This window comes from Micropterus salmoides, unplaced genomic scaffold (genome assembly GCF_014851395.1).
Source record: "Micropterus salmoides isolate LMB-PRFRI ecotype aquatic unplaced genomic scaffold, ASM1485139v1 Ms_hic_scaffold_1653, whole genome shotgun sequence".
NCBI lineage: Eukaryota > Metazoa > Chordata > Actinopteri > Centrarchiformes > Centrarchidae > Micropterus > Micropterus salmoides.
Genome location: NW_024040767.1, coordinates 7,981 through 18,194, shown reverse-complemented (window position 1 = coordinate 18,194; position 10,214 = coordinate 7,981). Strand labels below are relative to the sequence as shown.

The 10,214-nt window shown below is 39.8% G+C and overlaps 1 pseudogene; it reads left to right on the top strand.

The window, feature by feature from the left end:
- Positions 1–5,727: 5,727 nt before the first annotated feature.
- Positions 5,728–8,154, top strand: LOC119906516 (annotated as a pseudogene).
- Positions 8,155–10,214: the final 2,060 nt, after the last annotated feature.

Sequence of the window (10,214 nt, the reverse complement as noted above, 5' to 3'; positions counted from 1 at the left end):
AGACAATAAGTAATGTGTCAAATGACCATAGAGTACATGTACATTTTAGCCGCTTCTGTTGACATGTAATCTCTTATAAACCTAAAATTACAAAGATTGAATTTGACCCTGTTACATACCCTTTTCACCTGAGGTTTGAAGGAGAGTGTGGAACTAATCAGAATTCCAAGATACTTGTACTCAGATACTGACCTGTAGTCTTTCCCCTAATACGAAGACATCTGGCTGCTCAGGGTGGGCGGCCATCTGCCTCCACCGGTTGGGGGTGAGAGATAGAGAGGGGGAAACTTTCCTTTATATTTATTTTACTTCTCTTTTGTCTACAGTGTGGTTGTACTTTTTGTATGCTAATTAACATAAATATGATATACCGCTGCAATTATATAATTTGCACACGTTATTCAACTCATTAAAAATAATGGACAAATCATTTCTGGTGTAGAATTGTGATTCATTGACTCATGCGATCAGTTGATTTTCTAATCCTAAAGTCTGCTGTCTCACTTTATCTGTCAGCTTGTGCTGAAATTCTGAATTCTTAAAATCTGTTTAGACTTCATACAGGCTGTTTCAAGGTAGAATTTAGAAGTTTAATATTTGTTTTAAGTGCGGTGTGGTAGTGCAGTGGTTAGCACTGTTGCCTCACAGCAAGAAGGTCGTAAAAAAGTGTCTGTGAGTGTGACTGGTTGTTTGTCTATGTGTGGCCCTGTGATGGACTGGCGACCTGTCCAGGGTGTCCCGCCTTTCGCCCAGTGTCAGCTGGGATTGGCTCCAGCCCCCCTGCGACCCTGTACGTGTTACGCCCCTGTAAAAGGGGAAATAGAAAGTACGACACGGACACGATGTAGCCTCAGTCAAGTCCAATGTTGTAATGTATTTACCAAAAACATACCAAAATACTTTCACAGCATCTTAACAGTATTGGCAAATAACAGTAAACTTAACCTCGGTCCACATGACACAGCTAGCATACAGGCTACACTGGAGCAACACTTCACCTTTAGCCTGCTAATTGTGCATACATAAATCGCTACAGTCATTAATATTTACTCCCTGCATGTTCCTTACAGCATTAAACACATAAACAAATCATTCGAACAAACTACAACCCTCGTTCTTACCTGTAAAAGGGGAAATAGAAAGTACGACACGGACACGATGTAGCCTCAGTCAAGTCCAATGTTGTAATGGACGAACGTAAGTCACACGTTCCGTACGCAGGCTGAACGAGGCACGAGCAATCGTGAACCGATCCTCCAATCACAAACTAGTACTTAAAACTATACATCAAAAAGAAAGTGAAACTTATGTAAACAATCAAACACTGCATATTGTTTTTTAAGATGCATTTCCCCAAATTGATATAGAAGTTAAATAAAAAAGCATTTTAAACACAGATTGTCTTTTTATCCTATTAACCTTTTTAGCCTCTTTTATCCAAAAAGCAATAGATTACTGATGTACAGATCAGTGTATTTTAACTTTGTCCTGTTTTATAAAGGAATGAATTATCAGTTTTTACTCAAACAGTGCAATGATTCAAAGCATTCTAATTTTCCCTTTTATGGACATTTTTAAGTATCTTTTAACTCATATCAACCCAACTTATATCCTCCCATTCAATTTATTCAGTATAACACCTTTTTGATCATCCTTACGTGCTCACTTAATGTACTCAGTATTACATCATTTTCATCATCCTTACACTAACATGCTCACAGCAGCAATGCTAATGTTCGGATGTTTAGCAAGGAATACTGTTTTGACTTTCAAATTTTAAATATTAAAAACACTAAACCATAATATGACGACTTGACAATATAACATCACTAAAAAAATCAGACAAAAAAAGTAGATAAAGAAGACAAAATAAAATGAATAGAATACTTTCAGTAATTATAATAATTAGATTGACAGTGCCAGCACGTTAAAAATGAAAATATGCATATGACAGGTAGAGCAGGTTTAATGTTTACCATGTTCTCCATATCAAGCATAGCGTTAGTTCAGGCAGGCCAAAAAGTCAAGCTCAGCTCACAATCCCAGCATATCAGCGGATAGCAGCCATCTTAAACCAGCCACATCTCTTAGCATTCATTGGCAATTCCATACAAGGCGCCTATTTAAGCTGCCGTAGCCTGTCTACCTGCCCTTGCTGCTTCCTCTGTAAACAGCTCATAACCCACCGCCACCCCAGCTCCGCATTTCAGGCCATATCTGATAGGGATGCACAATGTTATCGATCCTATAAGTATTTGCTGGTTGGGCATATTTCATGTCAGAATCATAATGGGAAATGAATTTGGCAGAGAATTTAGCCAATAAGAATAAAACAATGCTAAACTGCGCTGCTGCTGTTGTCGCACTCTGGGCGTCATTTAGCATATGCCAAGCTAGTGTTAGCACCGTGTGATTTTAAAAACAGAGGATGAGAGATATGGACAGAGCAGATTAATAACACCTTCTACATGTTATGCCTGTTAAACTTCAGATGTATCGATAAAGTTTGTCTTTTACTCGTGAGGTTTTATTGCACATATTACATTAACGAGTAGTTCAGAGTTACCTTCATTTCACCGTCTCCACGGCCCATCTCTGCGCTGTGCTAGAGGTGACACAGAGCAGCAGAGGCTGCAGCCTGATAACGAACCGTATGTTCTTCAGCCCCGGGCCCATTTAACACCGCATTTCAGTGCCCATCTAATGTCTGATTAATCATGTAATTCGGCATATGCCTGCTCTGTTCTGTACGAGGGTTGTTACTGCTGCTCTCTGCCTCAGGCTTTCTGCGTAGGCACTTGAAAGGACAGGGAGATCCCAGAACAGAGCCATACCGCCAAATTACAATGCCGCTGTATCAGTCTTTGATGAAAGTTGTCCTGACTGAACTTAGTTTAGTGTGTAACTTTGCTAATATTTACTAATTAGCAGAAAACACAGGCACAGCTAAGGCTAATGTGAATTATTTCCTTTTATTTAACTTGCAAGTTATTCAAATTCATCTTTAGGCCAACATGAATGTGTGAACCAAATTTCATGGACATTTACACTTAACATTTACTTATGGGCAGAGGCTTTTATCCAAAGTGACTTACATTTGAGGAACAACATACAAGCATCAATACAGTAAGAGATCTACAAGTGACAATAGAGACTAGGAAGAGCAGCAATAAATACTAGTAGGAGCTTATAGCATGTACAGCATCAATGGGGTAAATAACTAGGGAAAGTAAGAGTTAACGAACTAGTGCAATCAATACAAGATAATTGTAAGGAGATAGAGGAAGAAAAATAGCACAGGAAGTACATGTTAGAGGTTAGGGGTTAGAAGTGTTATAAGAGGGAAGTTTTCTCGGAAGAGATGACTTTTCAGGAGCTTCTTGAAGTTAGTGAGGGACACCCTGCTCTGATGGCATGTGATAGCTTGTTCCACCATCGTGGTGTCACAGATGGGAACAGATTGCTTTGTGTAGGGATGGCAGAGCCAGGCGGCGTTTGTTGGAGGAGCGCAGTGGCCCATAAGGAACGTAAGCTTGGATTATGGAGTTTAGATAGATGGTGCAGACCCAGTAGTCACTCTGTATGCCGCATTAGTGACTTGAATTTGATTCGGGAGGCCATGGGTAGCCAGTGGAGGACACTAAGAAATTTAGTGACATGAGTCTGTTTGGGTTGAAATCCATCCAATATTTGAGATATTTTATTGTTGGACCAACTGGTACATTGACATTGCCATCCATGGCTAAAAAATTTATTCATGAAGTCAGTAGGAGAGAGTACTTTACATAAGGTTGTAAGTAATCACACAATATCAATATAACATAATGGAAAATTCAGTTGGAAGTCAAGAAGACTCGCTAATAAATCAGCTGATTTACACAACCTCACCAGGTGAGGGCAAACTAGGTGGCAGTGTCTTCACTGAAAGTGAGTTATATAACAGATTTTTTTCCCCCATACATATTGGACTGGGAAATGGGTTAGAGGAATAATGACACGCACATCTATCTACATTTCTGTCTTGGGTCATACAAGGTGGATAAATAGATTTAAACGTAAATGCACTGCTTGACACTTCTTCCTAGTGGACACATACAGTGAGGAAAATAAGTATTTGAACACCCTGCTATTTTGCAAGTTCTCCCACTTAGAAATCATGGAGGGGTCTGAAATTGTCATCGTAGGTGCATGTCCACTGTGAGAGACATAATCTAAAAAAATAAATCCAGAAATCACAATGTATGATTTTTTAACTATTTATTTGTATGATACAGCTGCAAATAAGTATTTGAACACCTGAGAAAATCAGGTCAAATGTTTCCTGTAGTTTTTCACCAGGTTTGCACACACTGCAGGAGGGATTTTGGCCCACTCCTCCACACAGATCTTCTCTAGATCAGTCAGGTTTCTGGGCTGTCGCTGAGAAACACGGAGTTTGAGCTCCTCCAAAGATTCTCTATTGGGTTTAGGTCTGGAGACTGGCTAGGCCACGCCAGAACCTTGATATGCTTCTCACAGAGCCGCTCCTTGGTTATCCTGGCTGTGTGCTTCGGGTCATTGTCATGTTGGAAGACCCGGCCTCGACCCATCTTCAGTGCTCTAACTGAGGGAAGGAGGTTGTTCATACATGGCCCCGGTCATCCTCTCCTTAATACAGTGCAGTCGCCCTGTCCCATGTGCAGAAACACACCCCCAAAGCATGATGCTACCACCCCCATGCTTCACAGGAGGGATGGTGTTCTTGGGATGGTACTCATCATTCTTCTTCCTCCAAACACGGTTAGTGGAATTATGACCAAAAGTTCTATTTTGGTCTCATCTGACCACATGACTTTCTCCCATGACTCCTCTGGATCATCCAAATGGTCATTGGCAAACTTAAGACGGGCCTTGACATGTGCTGGTTTAAGCAGGGGAACCTTCCGTGCCATGCGTGATTTCAAACCATGACGTCTTAGTGTATTACCAGCAGTAACCTTGGAAACGGTGGTCCCGGCTCTTTTCAGGTCATTGACCAGCTCCTCCCGTGTAGTTCTGGGCTGATTTCTCACCTTTCTTAGGATCATTGAGACCCCACGAGGTGAGATCTTGCATGGAGCCCCGGTCCGAGGGAGATTGACAGTCATGTTTAGCTTCTTCCATTTTCTAATGATTGTTCCAACGGTGGACCTTTTTTCACCAAGCTGCTTGGCAATTTCCCCGTAGCCCTTTCCAGCCTTGTGGAGGTGTACAATTTTGTCTCTAGTGTCTTTGGACAGCTCTTTGGTCTTGGCCATGTTAGTATTTGGATTCTTACTGATTGTATGGGGTGGACAGGTGTCTTTATGCAGCTAACAACCTCAAACAGGTGCATCTAATTTAGGATAATAAATGGAGTGGAGGTGGACATTTTGAAGGCAGACTAACAGGTCTTTGAGAGTCAGAATTCTAGCTGATAGACAGGTGTTCAAATACTTATTTGCAGCTGTATCATACAAATAAATAGTTAAAAAATCATACATTGTGATTTCTGGATTTTATTTTTAGATTATGTCTCTCACAGTGGACATGCACCTACGATGACAATTTCAGACCCCTCCATGATTTCTAAGTGGGAGAACTTGCAAAATAGCAGGGTGTTCAAATACTTATTTTCCTCACTGTAAATGTTTATCCTTTGTGTGACTTTATGTTAACAAAATTAATTTCCTGCTTTGTCAGATGACTTATGATTTCCAATTTCTGTAGGTTTGACTTTGTGGGATGATAAAACTCTAAAAGAGAACACAGTTGTAAGCTATCAGCACAGCAGTGCATTTGAAATTTCTGCATCTGACTCCATTGAATCCAAGTCCTTTCTGCTGGATGTTGATGCTTCTCTGAAGGTCAGTTTCATGAGTGGACTGATTGAAGTTGGAGGATCTGCCAAGTATCTCAATGATACAAAGAAATTTAAGAATCAGAGCAGAGTGACGTGTCAGTACAAAGCTACCACACACTTCAAGCAATGGACAATGACTCAGCTTTTAACCACGAGTTCCCAACAGACTGATGTTATTAAGAAGAGCTCTGCAACTCATGTAGTCACAGGCATCCTTTATGGAGCAACGCTTTCTTTGTTTGACAGTGAGAAGTTAGACGCCAGCAGCGTTCAGAACATCCAGGGCAAAATGGAAGCTGTGATAAAGAAGATCCCCTCGTTTAATATTGAGGGGAAAGTTGACATCAAGCTGAATGATGAAGACAAAGCTCTGACTGAGAAATTCTCCTGCAAATTCTACGGAGACTTCATTCTCGAAAGCAACCCTGCAACATTTGTAGATGCAGTGAAGACCTACATACAACTTCCAAAGCTGCTGGGAGAAAGTGGGGAGAACTGTGTTCCACTGAAGGTCTGGCTGATGCCACTGAAGAATTTGGATTCCAGAGCTCCTGAGCTGATGAGAGAGATCAGTGTTGGACTAGTGAGAAAGGCTGAAGATCCTCTGGAGGACCTGCATCATCTGGAAAAATTATGCAACGATTTGCTGGATGACAAAGTGGTTCAAGATTTTCCTCAAATCAACAAAAAGTTGAACTGTTTCCAAAAACTGTGTCATTATTATGCATCTGACCTCAGACAGAAAATGGAGAAGAAACTTCCTCTCATCCGTAAAGGTAAAGAAACCGAGAGCGAATTAGGAAAAGTCTTTGAAGACAGAGACAAGTCACCGTTCAGCCATGACAAACTAACCAAGTGGATGGACCATAAAGAGAGAGAAATCAACATCATCAGGTCCTGTGTAGAGATGATGGAGGGAACAAAGATCGTCCACAGTCAGTCAGAGCTGGACAGAGAGGTTCTTGGTGTAGAGGATGCTCTGTGCTTTGTTTTCACCTCCCTGGAGAGTGCTGACCCCTGCGTCAAAGAGATGACCAAATACTTGGATTCACTTAAGTTAGGAAGTATCAATGAAGAGCTGTGGTACTACTCAGATGAAGTTTTAATCAGAATGAGAGAAAAAGCCAAAGCTTTCCAGGATCTTGCCAAGCACTGCAGAACAACAACCGATTTTGTTTCCTCATAGCAGCCATTGCAAATGAGAAATACAAAGGAGCAACCATCTACCATTACAAGGAGGGCAAACTGGTCACTGATGACTTTTCAAAGCCTGACCCCCCTCCTGTGGAGACTATCACAGACAGAAGAGATCTGCTGTGGTGTAAGTACTTTATTTTCACAGTTACAAATTATAACAAATGTCTCTCCTTCAGAAACCTGATTGGCCGTAACTTTTATTCCATTTTCCATTTGTTATCTTACACTGAAATCGCTTTATGAAGAAGTTAAACGTTCTGATACACAAATGTGTTTTCAGCTTTTGGAATTTTCTCTGAAACACCAGAGAGTCACAGCTACACACTGATAGCAATAATATACTCAAGTATCTCAACATTGTACTGAAGTAAAGTTCTTGAGTAAATAGTTTCTTTCCTCCACTGTCGATATTAAGAATATATGAGATGAAATGTTACAAAATGAGTCTATCCTTTAAAATATGTTCATAATAATCCACAAATGTAACTGTTGAACCCAGAAAGATGCTTGTAACCACGATGACGTCTCGTTCTCTCCATCAGATTCCTGTGATCTCACTCTGGACCCAGACACAGCAAACAAACACCTCACTCTGTCTGAGGGGAACAAGAAGGCAACAAATGGAGATGTGCAGTCGTATCCTGACCTCCCGCAGAGATTTGATTATTTACTTCAGGTTCTGTGCAGAGAGGGGCTGACTGGGCGCTGCTACTGGGAGCTGGAGTGGTATGCTGCTTACTCTGATGGAGATGTTGCTGTTGCAGTTACCTACAAAGACCTGCCGAGGAAAGGAGAAGATCACAGGTGCGCGTTTGGACACAATAGCTTGTCCTGGAGTTTAGGCCAGAGCTGGTCTCCACCAAATGCTGTTCTCACTGCATGGCATGATGCTCGGTCCTGCAATCCTTCTTTTCCTACTTCTGGCTGCACCAGACTGGGAGTGTATCTGGACTGGCCTGCTGGCACTCTGTCCTACTATAATGTCTCAGCTGACACACTGAGTCACCTCCACACCTTCTGCAACAAATTCACTGAGCCAGTTTACCCAGGCTTCTATATTAAGAATGAATCCAGCAACATGTTTCTGTGTCTGTAATCTGAACCCCATGATTCACTTCAAGTTCATTTTGATTACAAAATGATTATTTCACATGTTTATTGTGAAGAACAATCAAGTTCAGTTCAGTTTGATCACAAATTAATTATTTCACGTGATTATTTCACCATCATGATAGTAACATAACAATTTAATATAATGCGTTCTCTTTTTGACAACGTAAAATATCTAAACACAAAATACAACTTATATCAAATTGAACTAAATACAGCTCTCCCAATGATCCACATTATCATCATTATCATTATTGTTATTATTGTTGTTTATTACTGTGACTCACAAATCTCTGCTTATTCGATTCACTTTGAACATTTTAAAGATTCGTAGTCACAGACTGTAGTTTGTACACATCTTTCCTCATCTATGCTAATATGCAACAGGGAAACACAAAGCCATGTTTCCATGAAAGCTTCTTTGTGATTTATATAATTAGTAAAGCTGCATGAACGTGACAGAATTGAACAAAACTTTCACAATATCCCTGAAATAGATTTTGCACTCTCTTGAGTTTTTTCCCCCCATCTGCCTTGACCGATTGGGGGGAAGGAGAGAGAGAGAGAGAGAGAGAGAGAGAGAGAGACTTTCCTATATATTTATTTTTTATTTTACTTATTTTACTTTTTTGTCTACGCTGTGGTTGTACCTTCCTGTATGCTAATTAACATAAAATATGATATACCACTACAATTTTATATATTTGCACACAGTTACTCAGCTCATTAAAAATAAACTGACACATCATTACTGGTGTAGAATTGTGATTCATTGACTCAATGCGATCAGTTGATTTTCTAATCCTAAAGTCTGCTGTCTCACTTTATCTGTCAGCTTGTGCTGAAATTCTGAATTCTTAAAATCTGTTTAGACTTCATACAGGCTGTTTAAAGGTTGAAATATTTGTTTTAATTCCAGTCTTTTGATTCCAAAGAAGCGTTTCATTTGTCAAAAAGTGACACCATGAACATGAACTGTGACATTTAACCAATCAAGACCTTTCTTATAGTTCAGTGGATTTTCAGACAGTGGTGGAATGTAATGAAGTACATTTACTCGAGCACTGTACTTAAGTACACATTTGAGGCACTTGTACTTCACTTGAGTATTTTATTTTTAAGCCACTTTCTTCTTCCACCCCACTACCTCTCAGAGGACAGCTGTAGTTGCTTTACAAAGTAATAATTTTACACACAAAACATGTAAAAATATCGCCTAGTATAAAGTATATACGGTAAGTACAGCTGAAATGATTGATCAGTCAATTAGGCAACTGGCAGAAAATTAACTGAGGACTAATTAGGAAATTGTTTACATTTTGAAGATTTGCTGCTTTTCCTCTGCATGACAATGATGTTTGTTAGTAACGTTGAGCTTTGGACACAACAAGCGTTGTGAAAGTGTCACTTTGGGCTCTGGGTAATAATTAATTTCCCCAGCTCCTGAGCAAATGATTGTTTAAAGAAATAATCATTTGCTATCTTCAGTCTCCTCATGGAACCAGAGTTACCTCAAGAGGACAAAAGAAGTATTACATGCCATCGTTTTGAAATGCTGTTTAATCTTACTGTTTATTGTTCATAATATGATGCCATGTTCGTATAACTTGCTCTCATATATTTAAGTAAGAATGTGTAACAGCAAATATTATCCAGGAAATATTGAGTTAAGTCTCTTTCATTCTGAAATCCTGAAAATGTGTTTAACTGGTAACCATTCCAATCATTACAACGATTAAGTAATTGTTTCCTTTCCTTTTTATCAAATGCTTGAAGCTAAGAACGGTATCACTGTTATGACAATTAAGGTTTGATTGTGGGAAGACATTTGATTAAAATACGTGTAAATAGATTTCAAAATAGACATAACTTATCAGACCGAAAGCCCTCCCTCTCAAAGGAAGAAAGCACTTGCTTTTTCTTTTCTTTTCTTTGTTAGAAGTTATCAGACCGTTAAGTCACACAATTTTAATTCAAGAACGACCAAGTTCTTTTAAGTTTTATTCAGTCGAGCTAACTTACACTGATCCCGCCCGGAGCCCGGACA